This window comes from Condylura cristata, unplaced genomic scaffold (assembly GCF_000260355.1).
Source record: "Condylura cristata isolate star-nosed mole 26May11 unplaced genomic scaffold, ConCri1.0 scaffold00001, whole genome shotgun sequence".
Lineage (NCBI taxonomy): Eukaryota > Metazoa > Chordata > Mammalia > Eulipotyphla > Talpidae > Condylura > Condylura cristata.
The window spans coordinates 25,121,238-25,147,419 of record NW_004567102.1 but is presented as its reverse complement, the minus strand read 5'-3'; positions in this window follow the sequence as shown (position 1 = coordinate 25,147,419).

Below are 26,182 nucleotides of genomic sequence, written 5' to 3'. Positions count from 1 at the left end.
TTTAAATAAAAAGTTTTATTTTGAGACGAACATCTATAGCTAATTTTAAACTATAATCTTCTAAAAAATACTCAGAGAATATGACTTGGCAGCTTAATTGAGTTTTTCCATAATAAAGCTCAAGTAATTAGAAAATTAAATTTCTGTCATGTGCTTATAGTAAAAAGCAAATTGTGATAATCATTGAATGTTTAACTTATCTGAATTGAAATTTAAGATTAAATTCTAGCTGTTATGAAGTACTGAAGTTTTCTTCAAAGGCATCAAATGTGTTTTGGGTTCTCTTCTGTGTTACTAAATTTTAGCACTCTTTCTAAGCAATCAATAGGTGTAACAGTTAATTTGGTACAACTAATATTCATATTTTCTAAACATTACTAAGGTTGTTAATTTAAGCAGAAAGAGAAAATTTTTATTACACTTTTGAGGGTCTATAAACAATTACTATAAACAGTTTACCTAGACAGTAAACTCTCTTATCAATGCTCCTGTAGTCCAAAACATTTTGGAATTTCACTGAAATTCAACAGTAACAGTAAAATCAGATTGTTCTCCCAATATGTAAAGAAAATTGATGTTGAGACATATGTGACATATCAGATCTAGTCACATGTATTGGAATGGAGCCAGATTTTAAAGTTTAACAATGCTGTTTTGATTAAATTCCTATAGCACCTGTTTGACATTTTGATATTTTAATTTCCTTTCTTTATAACACAGATATTTCATTCCCACCTTTTCTCAATCTTTTCAGGTACAAATTTATATGAAAGATGTGTTTGTCAGACATGACTAAAAGAACAGTCAAGACCTATGCAGGGGAAGGAGATATTTGAATAAAAGCTTTAGTACTGAAACTGAGCTAGTCAGTTTAGGTATCTTGCTAGTAATGTAGGTGGAGTTTTGTTACATTGTCTCTCACAGATGGATTGATGGATGGATGGATAGATAGCTGAGAGATAGAAAAATGACTGTCATAGGAGTCTTCTAGTTTCCTGAGATCTTTATAAGAATGTTTATAAAAATAATTTCCTGTCTGTAGAGTGAGTATATCATAAACACTCCAATATATAATTTGTCAATACACATTCAATATCATGTTCCTAAAATTCCCTTTAATTTATAATAGCATTGTTACAAACACTATAGCATATTCTGATTTTCAGTTATGTTCCTGTAACTAGTCAAGAATTTCTTTCAAGGAGATCACCAATGTATTCTTCCAAAGATATTTTACTCCTGAGAAATGTTTCAGTACCTGTGATAAAGGGAATTAGATCTTGTACAGCTAATTCAATATAAACACTGATATTGATACTGCTTGTTATATTGACCAAAAGGGTGAAATTTGAAATCAGACTACTGGGTTTAATTTGCAGTATTACCCCTTACTATGTTGAGTTTATCTTCTACTGAACCCCAATTTCTTTACCACTAAGAATAAAAAGAGGGAACAAAGAGAATAAAGTTCACCCTATAGGGTTGGAAGGTTAATGAAAAAGAGCATTATATACTGATTATTATCCCCACTCCATCAAAGGGTATCATTTCTTCAAATGAAGTTAACAGTATCTGTTTCATAAAGCTATTGTAAAGTATAAGTAAAAAATACAGCTCAAATATTTGGCAGAGTAAGTAGCACATGACACACAATAATGAGCAGTATACTTTATTGCTACTATTAGTAGACATATTTGATATATCAAGCAATTAATTATAATAGTACATGCTCATTATATTAATTTATTTATATAATTATTTATTATTTATATAGGTACCATTAAATGAGGTGGGTTATTATTTCTACTCTATAAACAAGTCTGTATATTAAGTACAAAAATTCAGGTACAGTCATTAGCATGTGTGTGTACGATACGTAATATATGCATGTATTAATTACAACACACACAATATATACAATACATGCAAACAAATAAAACATGCATGTATATATTAAATTCACGATGTACACAATATAGATAATGTATCATGTTTATATAAACATATGAATTATATATATACACACATATATATGTATATATATGTGTATATATATATATATATATATATATATATATATATATATATATATATATATATATATATAAAGTAATGCCCTTTCATGCACTTTGATGTCCAAACCCTTATTTAGTTATTTAGTAGCAAATTCCACATTAAGAAATATTGTGATCCTTGTTAACTACTAAGCTAGATGTTTGTGAAAGAATGACAATTTTTCTTGGGATAGACCACATAAATTACAACTTCTTATGTGTGTGTGTGTGCACCAACATTCACACACATATACTTATATATGTTATACATATATGCATTTATATGTGTTTTGACCAAGTTAATATATAGAACAATAAAACAGAAAGTTGTACAAATAATATTAATATTTTAGTTATAAACTTAAAATGCATGCATGTTTTATTATATATTATAAAGAAAGATTAAGGCATATCTAGCATTTATCAAAATAAGCTATAATCAGAATAAAATAATTTAAGTAGTATAAAATAAATTTTTTAATTCTTAGCTTAGGTTCATATTGATTTTCTTGGTTCAGCTTTTGAAGTATGACCTGGAAATAATTCCCAAAGAGCTTTGCTTATTAAAATTATTTGCTCTATAACAATAACGCAATCTCATTCTATTAGAATCTGAAAGAAATAGTGAATGCTCTACCTCTTGCCTCCAAATCAAGCATTAACCTTTTTTTAAGACATAGCTCTAAGTTCATATCCTTTTGATTTCAAGCCAATTTTTAATTGAATTCAGTTAGCTTAATTGCTCCTCAGAGATGTCCATAAAATGTGCTCTTCCAGATTTCCTAAGCAGAAGCACCATTGTCTCTGTTCAGCATTCCCAAGCAGACAGCAAAACTGCCATCAGCTCTGTCTAGCTCAATGAGTCTTTAATGTGATCATTTCATGTGCTTGGTATTCCAATTATAATTTAAAAATAATTAAATTCTATTTAAATGGATAGCATTGTCTTGGTATACTTGATGGAAATCCATTTTAATACATTGTACCTCTTTAAGGTAGCACAGCAAAAAAGTATGTCATATTAAATTTCCTTAATTTTATAACATCAGTTTTACTTCCCATTGTAATTTAATTCTACATTGTCTTTGATTGTTACTAGACAAATAGAATTTATTTCCATATGCTCTTCATGGCAGAAGTGTTAAAATTTTACATTTAAAGATGGACTTAAAAATCCAGAATTTTGTTTTTCAATATTACAGAGCAGATTTTACAAGTAGACTATTCACAGAAGCAGGACAGCTTATTTGCTACATTGTTGAAGTATCTTAAGGAATGGACTCAATGTTTATTAAAGCATTAATAATAACATAATACAAGAGTATTATACTCTGACATAGACAATTCCTATGCATTTAGGCCATGCACAACAATCTTGTGAAAACTAGTACTAACTTTTTTATTCCCATTTATAGATCAAAAGTCTATAAACAAAGATATCTGAACTAAATTTGGCTAGCCACTTGTTTGTATAAGTAAAATTTTACTGAATTACTGACATGTCCTACCATTTACATATTGTTTACCGCTTTGCACCTCCATGGGCTGAGTTAAGTACAGCTGGCAGAGAAATTTATTCTACAAAATACTTACTATCTGATCTTTTACAGAAAATGTTTATCCAACACTATTATAAATGCCCAGAGAAAATTAACTAGTGCTCCATATTTATATATCTAATCTACTGCATAAGTGGCATTACTTGAGAGTAAATCCAACTCTTTTAGTCCAAGTCCAGAATTATATTCTTTGTAATATCACCAGAATATTAGCAGGAAATACCTGTCTCAATGATGGAAAGCCTTACGATCTATTTTATTTGGTAGAGTTGCATGGATTTCAGATAAATTTTTCATTATCTGAATATTTTATTATTTGAAACCTAGAAATGATAGAAAGGATTTGAGAGGGACAATTAAAGTATCAGACAGCATCTTTAATAGGAAGGATGTAGGTCCCAAGGACCCAACAGGACAAGGTTGTGCAACTTCTGCCATGGAGCTATACAACTTTTCAGATGCCAAAATTATGCAGAAAAATGCCCACAGGTAAAGAGGCACAGATTAGGAGATACTGGCATCAGAACAGGCTGAGCACCAGTTCACTGACTCACTGGTAATCTGCTGCCCATATTCAGCAGCCAGCAAGTGTTCCCTGTATGCCTCGGTTACTCTGGCTCTTAGTCAGTTTAGATGGATGGTAATGGCAATATCTCCGAGGGATTGTGCATTTCCTTTTCCTTCTCTCCTGACAATTTGTGTTTATGTACTCCCTCAAAACCTAAAATCATTCGGTGTATTTTTGCTGTAATCTGAAGAAATCTCATCATTGCTGTACGTTCCAAACAAGTCCTTGGCCTAGTTTCTCATTTGCAAAGTACACAGAATATCTTCTCAAAGGTATTGTGGAGTAGTTTTTGCATTTGGTGAAGGCAATTGGGTTGTTTGAACATTTTTATGTTATTACAGTCCATTTTTGGAAACTTGTTTACCTTCTATTTGTTTTAATAATTGTCTTTACCCTTAACTTATTCTCATAATTTAGTAGCTTAATAAGGATTTTAACAAGGATTTGTCACATTTATAAATAAATTAAAATATAAAATGGGAAATGGGATTTTTATTGTTTTAAAGTAGATGGAATTTAGACATCAGTTAAGGAAAATTTTAAAATGATTTTATTCTACTACAAATTTATATTAGATAATTTAAAAATCCAAGTAAGTTGTATTACTATGACATATATAGTTGTTTTTGGAAAACATCCATTTTATTTATTTATGTATTTATTTGGTTGTAAGAGTTTATTATTTATGCATACAAGAATAGGGGTACAGGCTACAGGTGTGGGGGGAGGTGAGTGAATTCACTAGACAGAGAGTGGTGAGTTGAAAAGGAAGATCTACTGAAATACACTGGTGAGGGGAGGAGCAGGCAGTTCAGGAGATGTCAGGCATGCCTTTTGGGTCACCTCCTAGCCTGGGATTGAACTCATGCTTCAGTAGCTGTGGATAACTTCATAGTGCTGTGCTTTAACTTGTTGTGCCACCAGAGAGGACCATGGAAAACATCCATTTTATTATGAGATCCCAGAATCGGATCCAAGTAAATTGGATCCTAATCCTAATAAATAAACTAATTTAGGATTCACATTCTTTAATATTCTCTATATATTATTTCTTTATTCAATGCTGAGAACCTATAATGTACCAGAATTATTCTTGAGGTATTCTGGAGGTAAACAGTGAATGGAACAGAAAATTTCCCTGCCTTCTAGGTGCTTTTATCATAGGGTGATAGGTATTGTGATTGAGAATAAGTCCCATAAAGTGACCATTTAGGATGAGAACAATTGTTCTTAACTGCTGTTCAGAGAAAACTTTTCTGCTCTTTGAGAGGAAACCTAAAGTCGCTAAGTCAGTTATGTGGAGCCAGGTGTGTTTCAAATGGAAGTGCCAAATGCAAAGTGGGAAGATAGACATGTGTATACTGTGTATTTGAAATGAAAAATAAGTTCAAGAGAGTGGGGCTGTTAATGGAAGATGAAGTCAGAGAGAACTGTTTAGGCCATCATCAACTTTCCAAATAAGCAAACAAGCCAACAACCAACCAAACAAAATTTTGACAAGTAGGACATTGCTGTGCCTTCAGATATAATAGCTCCTTTCCAGAATCATTAAAGTTTTAGGGGCTTTCTTTTGGTCATTGTGGTCAGTTTTTCTATACCACTAATAGGTATGTGGGATATTATAGAACTTACCATGTCATTTCAACAAATACCATGATAGTTAAGCATATTTTACTTTCTTATTCCAATCTCTGTGCATGGTTTGACAATTTCAAAGAATTTTATTATCTTATTAAAGGTCAAGTTTTTAAATGTGCTTTTCCTGAATATAAATGATGTTTTAGTTTTCCCAATGTTTCTTTATATTTATCTAAAAATTGTGTTTCTCTTCATAATGTTTATTTCTCTAGGGAACTTTTATGATCTATTTAAAAATGTTTGCTTAAATAAATTATGACTTAATACATGTTGATACAGATTTCTTGTGTGGTTAAATCACTTTGGTTTATAAGTTAAACACATTATAAAGACTTTTAGAACCATTCCTACATACATAAAAATTCACAAATAGATGGATAATTCTGTTTGCATAATTAAAAATTAATTGATGGAATTTATAAGTTCCACTCATACAAATTATCTACACATTTATAGATAATTCCATTAAGACATATATATTCATTAGAATCAAACAGTTGAGGAAGAAAATATTCAGAGCTAAAAATGGTAAGATTTTTATTTAATCATCCATATTGTTGCTTGTGTATATTTAAGTATATATGCATGACTGTGTCATTCCACACATACTATTTTATAATATATCTAGAATTAGCCCATTCCAGTACCTGTTATATTTGTTTACTGTGTTTTTTTTAATGTTAGTAACTGTGACTCATATGACTTTGAAAAAATTTTTACTCTACATGAACGTTTTCACACCTTAGTGTTAGTGTTTACTCCATATTTCTCTGAAATTTGAATAGTTTAATATATATCTTTGCATAATTCACTTAAGATATTTCAAAAATATATTTAAAACATCTTAAATCTATCCTTCACCATACACTTGACCCCTTTGATCTAACTCCTTCCTCCTTCCTTCTGATGATAATTACTTGGTCTGATAGTCTAAAAGGTTATTTTTATTTGTTTAGTTCTTTCATTTCTTTCCATGTATTACATATCTGTGAAATCATATGGTGTTTGTCTTTCTATGTCTGACTTACTTTACTAAGCATAATTTCTTCTAGTTCCATCCATATTACTATAAGTGGGAGCATTTCATCATTTTTTTTTTCTGTACAGCTGAGTAGCACAGAATTTCATATTGTTCTTGGTGGATTTGTCACTTTGTGGAATTCACCATTTTGGGGTTTGGGTTGTTGTTTTTTTTTTTTTTTTTGTAATGAATCATTAAACATTTATAACTCCATCTCTAGTTCCTGGACTTTTGAAATTTCTACCTTTCATTTCCTACTTTAAACTTCAGTCAGTACAGTCTATTACATTTTTCATTTCATTCTGTGTATTCTTCATCTCCAGGAATCTGTTTGGTTCTTCTCTATGATTTCTATCTTTCTGTTAAATCTCTAATTTGTTGATGTATTGTTTTCCTTCCTTTATTTCATTGCCTATCTGTCTAACCTCTTATAGCTGATCTTCCTTAAAGGAGTTCTTTAGAATATTTGGGCAGACAATAAATGAATCTCAATTTCTAAGATGCTAGAGAATCACTGTCTTATTTTTATGGTGTCATGCTCCTTTGATTTATTTTTGTGTGTGTGCTCAGTCCTGTTTTAATTTGAAGAAACACTCACCACCTCCATCCTCAACTTACTAGTTTTAGGAAAGAAAAACATTCTACTACTCTGGAGACTGGCATATAGTCATATATAAAGGGAAAAATGATTATTGACTAGAAATCAATACAAATATTTTTTAAAAAAAGACTGGTATGTCTTATTTGCTTATCAACAGGAACATTTTATTTCCTATTCATAAGCTACAGACTCTGAGACTAGGGATTCTAGGACTTAGACTTTTCTAGAGATGTTCTTGCTCCACACTTTTTGCCCCTTTTATTGGGGGGAAGTCTTAAGAATGCATTCTTTCTCTCAACTCTGAAAAAGCAGACAAGTGGTGAGAGCCACTTATTTGTTTCTCTAGGGCAACGCCATGAAATCCTCAATTTTGTTCATCTTTCCCTGTTTCACAATGAAGGGGTTTTCTGTTAGGTGCTAAGGGTTTGCATTCATTCATACTGCTACCTACAGGAATATGTGTTTGCACATTGTAACCACAGTTGGGGAAGGGTTGTGGGTGAGGCATGAGGATCCCTGGAGCATGAGTGATACATACAGGCTGTTGGGGGCTGTTGGGGGCTGTTGGGGGCTGTTGGGGTAGGGTTTCAGGTGAGACTCATGCTCAGTATTTTGTGTACTGACTTCTTGATAGACTACGTGATGGTAGATTGAGCTCTGAATCAGTTAGTAGCTTGCATTAATGAGTTTTGAGACCTGGTTGCTCCCAGCCTTTCATGAGCCTTCAGCACTGTATACTTTATGAGCATTCTGGGAGTGAGTAATAAAGAAATAGGTCATTAGGTAGAGTCCTGCACAGGTGGGTGGAGCTTACTCACACATTCTTTCTTCCATGATAAAAATCCCAGAATAAAGGGCTTTTTCTTTGGCATTGACCTAATGACTGTGTCCCTTTGGGAGAGTAAAATAAAATGTTCTTTTTACCCCTTTGGATTTTTTTCTTCAACAGTATTCTGAAATTATCTGCTCAACTTTCATACTTCCACAAATATATGCCTGTCTGTGAATGATTGTCAAAATCAATATTCGTGGGAGGATGACTATAGAAAACTCTTCTACCATATTACTGATTTCCCATTCTCAATCCTTGTCATGGTATTTAAAACTTTTTACCAAGAAAGAGGCAGTTCTCCTGCCTGCCTGTGACAGGCAGTTTTTTTTTTTCCGCTGTTTTTTTTTTATCTCGTTTTCCTAATAAATTCATCCTTTTAAAATATTATAAAAACATTTTCATCAAGAGTCTTGTTAAAGAATATAATTTGGTTGTTTATTTTAAAAAATATTTATGATCACTTTCAATATTTATCTAAAATTCCATCATATAAATATGCCATTATTTATTTAAATCTCCTCCATGACTGATCTTTAATTTTTTAATTTATACATACAAAAATTGGAATATATACCAGACAGAGTGGCGACCAGAACAGGTGAAGCCTGTTCAGAGCCACAGAAATACATGGGTGAGGGGAGCAGAGGGTGAGACAGGAGAGGTCTGCTGTGCCATGAGAGCTAACTCCCTTGCTGGGATCAAACTCATACAGCAGTGGCTGAGATTTTAACCCCTGAACCACCACAGGGGCCCCTGATTAATCATTGTGGATGCCCCTAGAATTTGTTACTATATTATATATTATACTATAGTGATAAAATTTTTAGGCACATTTCAATGATATTTTAGAAAAAAATCTTTGAGTAAGATTTCTAAGTATTTCTATATATTTGTATCACTAAATTTTCAAATTTAATGAACCCACATTATTTATATACCAAAGAATAAAGAAAAAACATGATAAGTTCACTAGTCTATCTCCTACTGCTGTGTTATTTTTAAAATATGCTCCTTGTGTTAAGCAAATAAGACCTATCATTGCCTTTTATTATTTCATTTGATTTCTAGTGAGGATAAATTTATTTTACTTATGTATTGATTATTTACTTATCTTCAGTTTAGTATATTTATTAAAAACATGATCTTTAGCATCAAAGAGAGCAGAATTTGAGAATAAGCTCTGTCACTGGATGTATTCCCTTTTATAAGCTAATCTTTCTAAACCCTAATTTTTCTCTGTGCCTAGAGGCACAGGTTACTGTATTTATTATCTTAGCCTCCTATAACAAAGTACCAAAACTGGGTGACTTAGAACAAAAATTTATCTTCTCCAGTTCCAAAGGCTAGATATTGAAAATCAAGGTGAAGTCACAAAAGATCCTGAATAATAAAAGTAATCCTGAACAAAGAAGGTGTTATTATATGCCCAAACTTCAAACTATACTACAAAGCTATCATAATCAAAACACTGTCACACTGAAATAAAAATAGGCATGTAAACCAATAGAAAGTAATTGAGAATATGCCCTACCACACATACACAGAAAAGATAAAAAGTAATTGAGAATCCAGCAATAAATCCACACTCACATGGATTATGGACCAGGAACCAAGTATATACAATGGAGGTAGGAAAGTCTCTTCAACCTATATTACTAGGAAAGCTGAATAGTTGCAGGCAAAAGAATGAAACTGGAACTACATAACAGTTTACACAAAAATTAATTCAAAATGGATTAAAAGCTTAGTTGCATGAACTGAGTCTATAAAATATATAGGAATAAACATAAGCAACACACACTATGACATGGACTTCAGTGATATTTGGGGGAACTGGACTCACATAGTCAGGGAAACAATAGAAGAAATAAATAATAAACAAATAAGATTACATCAAGCTAAAAACTTCTGCACAACAAAAGAAAGTAACATTGAAATAAAAAGACACCCCACAGAATGGGAAAATATATCTGCACATTATACATCCTGCAAGGGGCCAATATCTGATCTACAAAAATCTCATACAACTCAACAAAAGGAAATAAAGTCAATCAAAAATGAGAAGTGAAAAGAAATAAATGAAAAGAACTAAGTAGATATGCCCTAGAGTACACATACAAATGTATTCATGTTCCCATCAGACACATTAAAATATTTTCATCGTCACTTACCATTAGGAAAATGTAGATCAGAACCACAGAACCTCACAGCTCTGAGAATGACCCATATAAAAGATCCCAGAAACATTAAGTATTGGCAAGGGTGTGAGAAAAAAAAAGAACACCTCTGTACTTTTGGGGTGGATATGAACTTGGCCAGCCCACACAAAAAAAATAGTAGGAATGTTTCTTAAAATATTAAAAATACTGGCCCTCCCTGGTGGTGCAGCGGGTTAAAGCACTTAACTAAGAAGCATAAGCCACTTCCGCATGAGTTCGATCCCCGCCTGCCCCGGAGGTGACCACATTGCGTGGCAGACCTCTCCTGGCCCGCCCGCTGCTCCCCTCAGCAGTATACTTCCTCCATCTGCCTGTTCTGCTCCCCACTCTGTCTCTGGTGAAGCCTCTCACCGCCCCTGAGCCTCTGGCCTGTACCCCAGTTCTGTATGCACAAATAAATCTTTTAAAAAATATATTAAAAATACCATATGATACAGCAATTCCATTACTCAGTATCTACCCAAAGAATTTAAAAACACCAAAGGTAACTTAACTAATTGACTCATGAAGTAACACTAAGAAAAACAAATATCATATATTAAAAATGAAAGACCAGGATTGTAGATACAGAGAACCAATTGGTGAATCCTAGACTCTGGGAATGGTAGGTGGGAAAGTGGATGAAGGATCTCAAAATGTACTTCCAGTTATAAATAATAAAGTAATGGAGTGCAATAAATATACAACATGGAGATGATAGCTAGTGTCACTAAAGTCTATATTTGAAACTTTCTTAAAGAATAGATTTAAAAGCCCATATCAAAGAAAAAAATTGTAACAGCCTATGGTGATAGATATTAACTAAATTTAATATGGTGATTACTCATGATAGATAAAAATGTTGAATGATTATTTTGTACACCTTAAACTAATATTATATATAAATTATACTTCAATGGAAACAAAACAAAACAAAACAAACAAACAAACAAAAAACCAATCTAACTGCAAATATAAGAGCTTTGACATGGACAAAGCAAAAAAAAAAAAAAAAGTAGGGTCTCATTTTTACCAAATCTAGTTTGGGTTTAGAATAGTTTTCTAACCTTTGGTAACAGGCAAAAGGGAAAATGACAAAGGGAATGATTGAATTCAGGAGCATATTGGTATAGATGTTTTTTGCTCTAAGTTATGTAACAGTTTCCAACTGACCTCCACTTTTTTCCTCTCAATGGCTGTTTTTATTGTTCTAAAACATTATTTTGGAATGTTATCATACATATCAAAAAAATTTGATCATGTTAAATGTACACTTATTTGCTTGTGTTTTAATATGTTCCATTAGCTCTTTTATCCTATCACACAGGCAGTCAGAACTACTGATTTTACAAATCCACAACTGTATCATAATTTCTCTCTCCAGTTCATCATTTAGGCTATTTTCTTAGTTGTAAATTAAATCAAGTTCAACACTTATATTCACTGAGCTCCGCCTCTTTATAAAAGACAGAGTGAGAGATCCTGAAACAAATCCACATACTACCATGACTGCCACACATGACTTTTACATGCTAGGTGGAGAGGATATGCAAGGTAAGAAATGAATAAAAGAATGGTTGTATTACAAATACCTTTCTACTTTTGCCTTTGTTTTTCATTTTTCAAAATTACTTAGAACTGTGTCCAAAACTGTTTGTACATATTAATTAGTACAAAGTTACTTCTGTATATATTATTGATTTAATATTCAATTATTGGACTTTTTTTCTTCTCAAGTTTTAAAGTTGTCCCATCATTTATTTTACAATAATATAAAATGTCATTATATAATGAGGCAAAATCAAAGACATCTCATTATCCTGGCTGTTCTTTGCATCTCCTCACAAATTTCCTGTTTGTAACCAATTATACCAGTTCATTCTGCCTAAATTTCTTTTAGTAAGTGAAGTAAATATGCAAATATAGTCTAGTTTCTCTTTCTTTTATACATAAAACAATACTTTATGCAAACTTTTGAATTTGGATTAAAAAAATAATGATAAATCCTCAATTTCACTGTCAGTTTTTAGATCTTTTCCACATTCTTTAAAAAAATATATGCATAGTCCCTTGATGTCTGAAATTATGGTTTATTTAATCGGTTATCTCTGTGTGGGCAATGACAGTGCTTGAAATATTTTGCCACACTATGGTGCCATAATCACTAATCTTGTTTTCTCATTAAAGACATACTTGGAGGCATAGCTCTATGGATGTAATCTTAAAAGTGGGGGTTAGTGGATGGAGCAAATGGTAAACGCAAACTTAGTTTGTGAGGTATTTCCAAATTTCTTTCCTTTATGGGTTATTAAGTGTTGAATATTTGTCTTTACTCCCTGTAAGTTCAAATGTTAATGTTTTAACTCCCAACACGATGGTATTTAGAGTTGAGTGCCATTGAGAGGTGACTGGGTTTAATGAGGTCATGGATGTTGAAGCTTCATTTTGGGATTAGTGTCTTCGTTGGAAGAGAAAGGGACAAGTGAGAACGCAGTGGTAAAGCCACACTTGCAGCCTCCAGAACAAGAAAATACATTTCAATCATTTAAACCACCCACTTGATATTGTACTATGATAGCCTGAGAAAACGAAAAGAAGGATATTCTGTACAATAAAGAAGCTCCTTATCTTGGGTTAAAGAATCGTGATGGGAACTTTACTAAAATTTCCAATTTCCAAAATTTCCAATTTCCAACATTTCCAATGATAAGTGTACACTTTCTTTATCCTGTTCCAAAAAAATAATATATATATATATAATAATGTATGGCCCTTCCTGCTGGTGCAATGGGTTAAACCACAGCACTGCCAAACTAGCCATACGTGCTTCACTACAAGTTTGATCCTCCCCACCAGGGAGGCACTGGCAGATCTCTCCTGACCTGCCTGCTGCTCCCCTCAGCAGTGTACTTCCTCGATCTGCCTGTTCTGCTCTCCACTGTCTCTGGTGACTCCCCTCACTTCCTGCACCTCTGACTTATACCCCAGTTCAGTATGCATAAATAAATATACCTTTAAAAACTATTTATATGTATTTAATAATAGGTATGATATTTCATATGCTCCATACTATTTCCCTAATTATATGTTATCATATATAGGTAATATAGATTTTATACTTATACTATTGTTCCTATAATATTTTGAGTGTCATTATTAATTATCAATTTTGAAAGCTTTAGTTGATGAAATCTATAATCTATTACCTTGCAATGATAAGCTGGCATTCACAATATTTCAAGACTTGAATGACTTACTAATGATACAAAACATTTAAAAATGTTACTTTATTATTTCTAAATTACTATTGTTTCTATTTCATTATTAGAAGAAATGCTCAATGCCAATTATTATAGGAAAGTTGGATATAGTATTACTAATTTCTCATTTGTACTGGAAGTCTATATCAACTAAAAGCATAAGTGCTGGAGAGGGCATAGAGTTTGAGAGAAAAGTAGAGTTTAAGATCTTATTCAACGAGGAAATATATATGTTAATCTAATGATAATTTGGTATTCTATGTAACATTTTCACTACAACAGTGTTTAAAATGTTTGATTTCATATGTAGCTTTTGCAAAATGCCTTATTTCTATGCTTGTGTTTATTTTAGAATACATCTGTAAAATTATGAAAATAAACTTATTTTAGAAGATGAAATTTAAAAAAAAAATTATTCTCTCACCAATCTGTCTTCCCCAAATGAATATAATTCAGGTCAGCTATTAAAACTTACGTTTATACTTTCTTAATGCCATATTCCTACTTTTATACCTATTTGTTGTTGCTATTCCACCGACGGGAGCGCTGACTACTACGTTCACCTAAATGTGGGAGACTCAGAGTGACAAGAAGGTGAAACAGGAGTCTGGAGTCTGGTGTCTGGAACCTGTATATCAGCACCACTCATGAGTATATAAAGGGTCTGACATGCCTTGTAGGTGGAGAAAAATAGGAAGTGTACGTGATGCGGGAGGTGCATGTTACAGAGACTGCTGGCTTCTTGCAGTTTCTGCTAAAAACAAGGTAGTGAGCTGCAGCACTTTGCAGGACAGAGTGCACTGTGTTCTACTGTTTGCCTTACTGGGGAGTGTGCTCTCCCATGCACAACATCAGCCAGGGTAGACAAGTACACTTGAGGTCCTGTCAAGTTAGCCACAGTTCCCCCTTCTTTTGTCAAAAGCAGAAAGGCAGATGTTACCATGTGGAGCTGTTTTGATGTCTGGCGTTGTGGTTGCATAGCCAAACCACCCCAGCTACCAGCAGTACGACAACACAATCAAGAAGCCAAAAAGTGACCTTGGCCACAGAGGGAAACAAGCTCCTGGCCTAACTTTTGAAAAAAGGTCCAGGAGGCAGTGGGATGGATGCAGGAATGATTCTGGTTGCAATGGGTGAGAGGGACACCCAGAACATTGTTGGAGACATTGGTCACCAGCGTGAATGTGAGGGCATCGTTGCTGTCCAATGGATGGGACCAGTTTGCAGTTTCTTGAGAGACGTATGTGCTGGGCAGTCCAAGGGAGCAATTAGTGGTCCACCAAGGGGGGAAAACCCCGGAATTTAGCACAATTGGTTGGATGAAGGGGGGCTTGGCATGAGAGTCCACAGGATCTTGGCAAGTCTGGAGTTGCACGTGAGGATAGCGCACATCATGAGAAAAAGCGCTGCTGACGTCGCCTCTATGGATGCTGGCAGCATACCTCTGGCTTGGTCACCGACTTTGATGTCACCCTAGAAGAGGGGTTCCCTTGGCCAAGGGTCTCTGCATTCACACTGTCTTTTAAAGCTGAGCCGCTGCAGTTTTTGTGTAACTGGCATGATGGTGTCAGATGTTGCTGTTCAGGCCCTTGGTGTTGTCTCCATCATCCTGGCCATGGATAACTGATTGGACATTGCAGGCCGGGATTGATAAGGGAGCGGGGTGGTTCTGCGGGAAAACATAAGCAAACCGCCGCCCCTGGTTAGCAGGGGCACTGGGGGTTGCCAGAGCTGGGAGGTGGGGTCCTTCCAACGGACCATTGGGATAGGTGTGGGAGGAGTGAGGGCACCCCAATGCTTATAAGCAGGGGACAGGTCAGCCGAGTCAAAGTACAAAAAGTTGAGAGTGAATAATACTTTGAGTCTCATCTTGGGTGGGGGCAGCATTCCCCTTCTTTTGTCAAAGCATCCTTAAGAGTGCAATGAGCACACTTGATAATGGCCTGGCCTTGGGGATTGTACGGGATACCAGTTTTGTGGGTTATGTTCCACATGGTACAGAAGTCCCGAAATGAGTGGGAGGTGAAGGTTGGACCATTGTCCATTTTAAGTTGTTACAGTACTCCTAAACACAAGAAGGCAGCCATTAAGGTTTTTATTAGTTGTGACTCCAGCTTGTTGTTAAATGCTTTGGCGGATAAACAGGAGGAGAAGGTGTCTACACAGGTGATTATTTTGTTGAGGCGTCCAAATGGAGGAAAATGGGTGACATCAACCTGCCAAATTGTATTGGGCCACAGCCCCCGAGGAATAACCCCTGGTTGTTGGAGAGGAACAACGGGGGCTAAGGGGCCGTAGGTGCGGCACGCATAGACTAGATGTTTACACTGTGCAGTTGTGAGGTCTGGGTACATGTGGTGCATGGCAGCTGCAGACAGGTGGAACCATGAGTGTAGGTTACAAGCCTGTTCAAGGCGGGCGGCAAGGGTGACAGGGTACACAAGGGTGACAGGGCACACAGCCCCAAGAAGAGTTTTTTGGCTCCCACAGAGGTCTGTTTTCCTTGTCGGCAGTCACAGGTCCACTGAAAGCCCTTTTTGCACTTCGGGTAAACTGTCTTTGGGCGGTGAGCTTGGGTCCCCCACCACGGGCTTGCGGAAGGTGCATTCTAGGGCAAAGTGGCTAAACCCGCGGCCTGCAAAGCACTGCTTTTGTCCGGCTTGGCCCCCTTGTGTTGTAGTTTACAGCGCCTGTAACTTGGTGGCCAATAGGTGTGCCTGATTATCCGGGGAGCCAATGTCCTTGCAAGCTAGGACCTAGACATCAATGTTGTCAGAGTTGGTGGATCCTATGGCCTGCCGATACTCTTTGGAGTACCCTTCTTTAATCAATTCACAGGCAGGGCCTTTTGGGCCCTGGCATGGGACACCTGGGTCTCCAACGATGACTGTAGGTGGGCACAAAAGTCTGCAAATCCCTCCTGATGGGCCTGAACCGGTTTTACTATAGTATGCTAGGCATGTATGGGGTCACTCCCAAAGCCTACATAGCACACAATCGTACTTGGGCAAAATACTGTGGGGTACCCTGGGCCTGTGCCTGTGTGGTGCTATACTGTCCCTTGCCAGCAAGACATGTCGAATCTAATAATACTGCATCCCCGCAGTATTATTGTGCTCTGCTTGTTTTTCACACTCATCATAATAGGTGGCTTTCCAAAGGAGGAATTGGCCTGGAGGTTAACAGGCTCCTCATAAGAGCCTTCCAATCTCCAGGGCAATTTAGTTGTACAGACCATTGTTCAAGTACCTTTTAGAAATACAGGCTCTGTCTGCTCTCTTCCTTGACTATTTTGCATAAACGTTCCACCTCCTTAGGATGAGTGGGAAAGCATCGCCTGTCTCTGGGGAGTAGGAGCTACATTTATAGGAAACACGTGCAGCGAGGGAGTGGTTTGCCAAAATCAGGGTTTGGCACCCAATGTTGGTCTCTTTCTCAACATACCTCTTCTTATGGAGTGACACCAAGCCATGCTAACACTGGAGCTAGAGTCACTGCTGGAGGCTGGGGTTCCCAGCCTGAGGGCTCCTTATCAGGAGGGGTCTCCGGGGTGACTGTCCACTTGTGGTGGCGATGCCCCTGAAGTCCGGTAGCCCCTCCGGGTTCCCAAGAATAGTCAGTGCCACCGCCGCCAGAGTTGCTTCTTGACACTCTTCAGGGGCGCTTAGGGTGGTGTGTAGTAGATTTTCCATGGGGGTAAGCACAGGAGTGCCAGGGGATACCATGGCGGGGGTGGGCGTGGAGTGGGTCGTGGGTTTTGGCAGCACTTGTTGCTATCCCACCGAGGGGTGCGCTGATTGAAAGTAGGAGACCCAGACTTCTGTTTCATCTTCTTGTGGCTGAGTCTCCTACAGTTCGCCCAAGGTAGTGGTCAGCGCGTCCCTCGGTGGGATAGCAACAACACCTATTCATTCTCGAAAGATAATTAAATGTATTATATGTTATTGACAAAATTGATCATGTAAAGGTGGGTTCCAGATGTCTTAATCTATATATACACTATAAGGTTGCAAATTTAAAAGAGAAAAAATATTGTATGACAAAAGGATAAGGAAATATTAAGCAACCATCACAAGTATAGAATTAATGGTAGTGTTATTTTACTCTAGTCAACTAGAATAGTTAATAGTTTTTACCACATTTGATATCTTTTTTTAGTGATTTATAAAATGATCAAAATGTATTATGTTCATTTCAGAACTGCAAACTAATTAGCAATTTCCATTGAGGATTTTATAAATTTAAAACAAGTCTTGGTGTTGAAAACAACACACCATTAAAATTTGTGACTATAACATGTTAGAAAAAAAATAATCTCGTGGTCTGACATAACTATAAAAATACATTTCTAAACAAGAATAACACAATTTCATATAGGGTATTTGTTGTTTTTGTGCTTGTTGATTTCGAACTCAATCAAAGGACTTGGTTTAGGCGAGGTGAGCAGTAATCTCTCATGTTAAAATGAACCCTGGAAGTTTGAAAAGTTAGTCACTGAAAAGGAGGTTCTGAGAACACTAGGATATCTTTGTGTTTGTAGTATTTAACAACTTAATATAATTTCATTTAGGCTACCTTGTAGAATTGGTGAAACTGGTGTTTCTCAAGTTTTATATATGTGTTCATTTTAAGATTATATTAATGTGAGACATTGATTTAGAAGTTATTTCTTTGCAAAATACAGAGTAGCATCAGACTAAGAAGAAATATCCTTGAAGAAATATCTACCATAGAATTAGTCTTTTAGATGCAATATTTGGCATTATTCCAGTGGAATTCAAACAAAAGAAATGTGACAAAATGATTATTTAATCTCATGAGTTTTCTTTCCTCTTTCCTTCTTCCTTCCTTTCCTCCTTCCTTCCCTGCCCCCCCTTCTACCTTCCTCTCTTCCCTTTCTACATGCCCCCCCACCTTGCTTGGAGCTGCCTAACTCCCTGGGATGTCAGAACATGACTGACCAGAGGTGGGCTATGAAAACCCATGCCTCATGGGAGATAGATAGGCTCTATGATGCAGTTTAGACTCTGAGCAACTCTGATGATAGACTTGTAATGGAATCATATCCTGATTTCATTTCTTTCTTTTCTCTCCATTCATGTTTTCATAGTTTTCTCCTGAGAGCATGTCCTTAATAAATCACACATACAAAAATGTTAATCTTGGGCTCTTCTAAGAACTTGATCTAAAACAGGCTTTGATCCCTGTAACTTAATTCAAAGTTACTAAAAGAGTGACATTTTAGATAGTTTTCTGTGACTTATTTATTGATCATAAGACCAAACTGTGATAGGAAGTAAAAAGGAGAACAATTAATTACTAAGATCAAAGTAAAGCATAAAAATTTAAAGGGAAGCGTCTTGTGTCCACTTCACAATATTACATAGGCTAAAGCATGATGTAGATAGTTCCTAGATTTTGCTGTTGACTGAAATGAAAATCAATATATTAAATATTATAGAAATGATCAGTCACTCAGTCTCAAATAATCACTATAGTATAAACCTATGTTTTGATGTTCTTCTTCATTTTCAAATTATTATTTAAAATGTTTTCCTGTGTCCATTTTTCATTTATGCTTCTTCTTGTCTTTTTATTCTCTAGTGTCTAACAACTAAAGATATGGATGACCTTATTTTCAGTGTAGACATAGTTCATACAGGCATGTTTCAAGCTTTAACTTGGGAATTGTGACAGATGGTTCCCTATCACCATATTCTTTTGGTAATAAGTCTCCATATGAAACCATACACATTTTGGAAATTTACAGTAATGCTATATATTATTTTGTAATTGCATTGTTACTATATTTTTCAACCTAACTAAAAAAGCATTTGTCCCTGACTATGTTTCTAAACTCTCATTTGTGGCCATCCTCCCTGTTCTGCCTTTTCTTTTGCTGCTCCTCAACTATCCCCCGAGAGTACACTCAGCTGCTGGTCCACCTCTTGCTTAGAATCCCTCTTGCGCTTGCCCTGTTCTCCTGTGTTGTACTGTCACCATGTGTTATACTTAGTCACTATCTTAGTGGATTCCTCACAGTTATAGTAGGCATGATTCTATCAGCTAGGCTATTTTAACAACCCTACTCACTCTATTTATTCTGTGTAGATGTATCAGTCGTGGCTGCCCATGAAGTCACTGTGAAAGGGCAGAGTGAATGAGTTGATATTTTATCATAAGAGATGTTAACAAGGGAGAGTAATATTGAAAAATGGACAGACTGGCTGCTATGCCACGGCGAATATGATAGAGACGCATGGTAGCTTTGCTTCATTATTCCTTTGTGATATAATTCCCTTGGTATTTTTAATTTTAAATATTTAATCCAAACCATCGCTGATGATGTGAATGTTATCATTTCCATTTAAAAGAAAACTGGATTCAGAAGTCTAAAGTAATTTGAAATAATGTTGTGACGGTTCAAACCTATAATTATCTTACTCAAAAAACTTGCCCTTTAAAACTAACAATTTAATATCTGAATAAAATAGTAACAAAGTAATAACAATTTATTATATGATTGACTCGCTAAATAGTTCTGACCCAAGTATTTCAGTTGTTGTTTTTCTTGACATAATTACAATTAACAGTTGAAAAATACAGGTGTCATGCAAAGGTAACTCAGTAACCCCAAAATGCTTATGACTCTCATGACACTTTTAGAGGGGGGATCGTGATGTCAGACTAGGAAAATAGTATGAATACTTCTGCTAATAACTTTTCCGCTTTTCAGAGTCATTTTCTTTCACCAGTTCATTTGTAGTTTTCTATACTGCTTCTGCTCACTTTATAATTCATTTTGCTTTCTGTATCCTATGTCAAAGTATAAAGTTTTGTTTCTTCAAGGGACATTTATTTTAGAGTTATATTTTCAATCACTCATTACAAGCATTGTTAATGCCTTCATATTTTTAATATGTAAAAGTTAACTTTATAAGGATAAAAGAGAGTTGCTATATGAAAATAGAGATGTACTATAATATCTTCACTCACTTGAATCTTTCTGGTTCATAAAGAAATACTATCTGTTATGTTCTGCTAGTCTACAGTTTCTTTTTGTTTGTTTGTTTTGTTTTGTTTTATGGATACAGCATGTTCCTTCAATCCACCTCATGAGAGAGTGAAATAGTTATATCAGCTATTATAATTCCCTGCATAGCCCTTAGAAAAAAATAATTAAACACAAAATGTGACTGTTTGAAAATAAGGAGAAATAGTGCAGTTATTGGATAGTGATTTGAGAATAAAGCATTAAATTATAATTGCAAGGAGGAGGAAGTAATCAGATTTTCCTCTGGATGTGTAGAAAACATACACTGTGGAGTTCACCACGTAAGTTCTCTTCAGCTAAACTCTCACAAGGGAAAAATGACTCAGACACTCATAAATCAAAGATTTTATAATTTAAAAATTATAATTTGTTGTTCTCTAAGGAATCAGTGCTTGTAATGATCAGACTTGCTTCAAGTGGAATAAAACTTCAATGAAGACAGAAATGTGATATGAAGTCATTATGTAATTAAAAAAGATTTCATCAAGATGGAACATATTCTGTGAATAATTTCAGATCAAGATACTTAGGCTTTCTAAATTTATAATGTATTTATACTAAAAATAGAAAACAGACCCCAACCTTGCTTGTTTTGGGGAACACTGAAATATATATAAAATACCTTGCATAGTGATAAGTGAGATTGTTTTATGTGTTAGGTAAACTATTGCTGGGGTTATCACTATCTGGAATTTTTATGATTAGAATAAAAGTGTTCACATGTTATTTAGAATTGTATAGATTTCCATACAAGATTTATGTTTGGTTATAATTATATTTTTAGTATAGTATTTCAAAATGATTCTTTTGAGTGGAAACTAAGAAATATTCTTTGAGGGGTTATTTTATTCTCTAATAGAAAAAGTATATGATTTGCAACCATCAAGAGATCTGAGCTGAAATGGGATCTCTATTTTTCTATCCAGTTTTACAGCTGTTTCACACCATTACCTTCAAGGGTTATGAGTCTATCACATGTCCATTAGTGCACTTACCAAAGACAAACAAGGAATTATTTCCACAGTTCATTCAGATAATGGATGAGAACTCACAGGGATTTCCAGATGGGATAGCAAGATTCTGCTGGGCAAAGAGAAAAGTTTTGATTTTGAGTATTTCGAAGTCTAAAGAAAGAAAAACAAGTAGTTGATTTATACTTTTAAGGTCTAATAATTATAAAAGTAGAAATGAATGATATGAGTTATGACTTATCAGAATGGAGATGGTTTATAAAACCTTTAAGAATCTTATGTACCTGATGATCTATTGTAAGTCTCACCTTATTTTATAAATCTCTACTCTTTTTCAATTATAAAATCAGTTCTTCAATTTTAGATAACAATAGATCCTTACCAATATAAATCAAATTAGTAAATACCTATGAATTATACCTTTGCACAGCTAATCTATCAAAAACTTAATTTTCTAGATGTGTAAATCTATAATTGAGCCTACTAAATTCTATTGACCAAATTCAAAAAACACTTTTAGACATCATCAACCTATCTCAAGTGACAATTGTCAAGTTAGTTATTCCTTTTGTGAACAAACATAATAACATTCATATATCTTTCTCATTTGGAGTTTGCAATGATTAAGAGGACTCTTATAATTCTTCAGTATTGGGCTTCTTTTATATATGCTGGATTTGTGTTATGTGTTGTAAATGAAGCTGCTAAATATGCATCATGTTACTGTGTAATGGAACGGCATTATACAATATTAAAATCAAATGACCACAGAAATGGGTCTGGGTCAAAGCAAAAGGAAGGCAATGGTAGTGGGTTAGTTTCTTCAGAGCTATTAGCAAAGGTGAGCTTGGTTTCTATTCACAGGCCATTACTTTCATGTTGTATGGCTTCCACATCTCACCTTCTAAAGAAGTCATCAGGTAGAATGGCTGTGATAGGAATCAGAAAGTAGCACCAAGAAAGGGATATTAATATTAACAGCTTTTTTTTTTTTTCTAGAGAGACAGAAGATATATGAATCCATAGCGTGGGTAGTGTTGTATAAGAGTCAACTGAAGTTCTGTTAAAAAGCTGAAGAATGGAGTGGTTACCGGGGGGGAGAAGGGGAAGGGAGGAATGGCCAGGGTAGAGAAGTAGAAGGGGTATCAGCACAGGTGATTTGGTGGAGGGTAAGAGAAATAATCACATATGGAGGAGCAAAAATATAACCCCAGAACTAAAAATAACATTTAAAAAATATATAATTCATTATTAGCTGTGGATTCCTCTAACAGATGTTGGCAGAGAGGTATGATGAAATGAAACACAAGTTAAAACGACTGTCAAGTTAAAAAAGGATGATTTTTAATTTGGGGGGCACATCTACTTGTGCAGATGACAATGCCCTTTCTCTTTATTTCTTTCATCTCTTATTTTCTCTCTCTTTAGGAATGCCAATGTTTAATCATATACCTCTACCTGCACCATTTAATTTTATTTCATCTCAATAAAGTTCCCATCTTTCCTGAAAGCTTTATATTTTCAGGCAGCTCTAAAATCTTATCATTGGAATTAGGCTTTTGGAAAGTATATATTTGATAGTCTTGTCACATAGTTGCCTTGTAGAGATTGCTTGTGACAACAGATTGCCAACTTCTAATGGGCTTCGAATGATTTTTAAAGTCTAAATTTTTAATAGTTCTTAGCATAATGTCTTGTTTTCAGTGTATCAATTGCTTGGTGATGTGTAATAACACAACATCCATTAGATTGCCTGTATTAATTGGTAATTTCATTCCTTTCCCAAAAATTATGTAACTCTTACCCATAAAATAAAACTTTGTTGGCAATATGGAAATCTCCATTCATAAATTTGGCTAGCTCCTTAATTTTTTTTTTCTACAAGGTAACAATATTAAGTTTAAAATAAGGTAAACATCAAAGTATTTTTATTTCTACTAAAGAATATGAAATAGTACCAGTGCTTTATCCTTTTAAAGATATATATTTTTAAGAAGGATCAAGTCTTATATTAAAATTGTGTTAACTCCACAGAGACTGCTTAAGCATTTTAAAAAATAATATCAATGTGGAAAAAATAAAATATAGGGCAAATTATGGAAAAATAAAAATTACATATTAATGCTTCTACTTATGACCAATGTAAGTGACAGGTAAAAATGTATCTTAGTGCAAAATGCTGATAGTTTCTTTTTTTACTTAGTGGGACAAAAGGTCAAGAAAACACAAAGAAGATTTTTTTATGAGTGGGCTGTGTATACATACATATATATTACATATTATTGTATATCAGACTCCATGATTAAGGACACTCTTTGTTTTCCTGACTTTGTCAAGTTCTATTCTCGTAGAGAAAAAAATCATTCAGTAACTTTGGAATGAGCAGTGCAAAGCAGGTGGCTGTCATCTAATGCACAAGACCAATTCAGAAACCACTGATACACACTATTTCTTAGCCTTTTAAAATGCACTCTGTTATTTACCATCCATGAGCTAAAATATTTAGAACCTTTGATAATTATGAAAACTTTTGTGTTAATTACCACTCATTCTTGCCTGTACTTCAAATACTATTAATTTATTTTGGTGACTCTGTAAGCACTCTTTTGCAAGTCAAATTAAAATTTCTACATAATGGAAAAAAAAAAAAAGGTGCACTAAAAATTTGCCCAGGTCAACAAAGCTCCTGGCTAGCAACCAGGCCTTCAGAGCAGAGTGGCTGTTGGTTGGTGTCAGTCCACGATTACTTTCTCACACAACTGCTCTCCTGCAGGTCACAACCTGCATGCTGTTGAAGACACCCCGATGATATATTGAATGCTCACTACTATGCATATCCCAGGAGTTAAGGAATATCAGAAGTATCCCTCTTTCCTTGTAGGCTAGCTTTCTACCTATAATCAGATATCATTGGTAAAGTATCAGATAATATTGATGGTAATAATCCTTTGAATACAGACTACAACTATGAGCACAGCTTGGTTATTCAATCAGTTAAGTACTTGTCTGAATCATATTCTTTTGTGGAATAATTAAAGTGTCCAAATAATTTTCAATAAGTTTAATTTTTTTTAATTAAATGCATTAATGCCCTTTAGTCCTTTAAAATCTAGCTTGTTTCTCATAGGTTCAAGTGACTGGTTTTAAGATACTCAAGTGAGTGGGAACATATGAACCAGAAATTAGGACTCAGCTCTTTAGAATGCAGTACCAGTTGCAAAACCCTATTGCTTTGTTTTTACACCTTCATTGTACCGTGAGCGCCTTGTCTGATTTTGATTTCTGCATACTGATATCTTCCAGTCCCTTAGTTTGCTCTCTGCTGCAACTTGTCATTGCTACAAAATAGCTCTTACTATTTTGTCCTTTATTAAGCTCAAATTAAACAACTAAATTTAGGAATAATTTGTTTTCTTCTTTGGGCTAATACACAAATACATACTTCAGTAACTACTCCATTTCTAACATAAGAGCAAACAGTATTAAACAAGATTTCCTATTTTCTTCTAGTATTCATGCCTAAATGGAATCAATATATCACATCTTTTGATTCTCCTGAGCTAGAAAGACCATCATTTCATTATAAGATATAATTTAATCAACTTGAAAAACATGGTCACACAGAAATTTTTTCTATTCTGCTATTTTCTATTACAAAAGTCAAAAAATTGATTTTATTTGACATGTTCTGATATTTTTCAATAAAAAAAGATGACATATGTATGAATTGGTATCTTCCATGTTGTTAAAGGTACAAACTTCAGATTAAGAACTGTGTATACTTCTGTAATTATTTGCAAAGTTTGAGTCATAGAGTTAATGCTTAATATTTTTATGTTGAATTTCTTAGCCATTTTCTGGATTACTGTTTCATACCAGCTTCCCAGATCTAACAAAGAACAAACAACAATTTTGTTAAAATCCTAAAAAAAAAAGACATGAATTTATGATGCATTTACTGAAGAAGATAAAATAGGACTCCAGTCTTACAGCACCCAAGAAATTCCCTCTGAAAACTCCTGCACCTTAAAACCTACACAAGTTGTACCTTTGAACTCAGGTAACTTGCCTGAACTCCAAGGTGCATATTTATGTGTTTGCAGTGAGGAAAGGAATTATTATTTTTTTTAAAAATGTGCAAAAGCATTATTTAGATAAAGAAGTTAGAGTTTAATAGGGAGACAATACCTGACCCATAAGACTGGCAGCAGGGCATTTTATATTGCTTTGTTACAGAAAGAGAAAAAATAAAGAATGATATGGTGGGTGGGTGTGAGAGGGACAAGAACGGGGTGGTAGTGGACAATTGTAAACTTACTTTGGGGAGTAATCTACTGACTAATTTAGGAAACCTAAATGCTCTTTTTTCTCCTTAAAAGCAATAGAAACAAACACATTTGCTTTAATTTTAAAGATCAGCTTAATT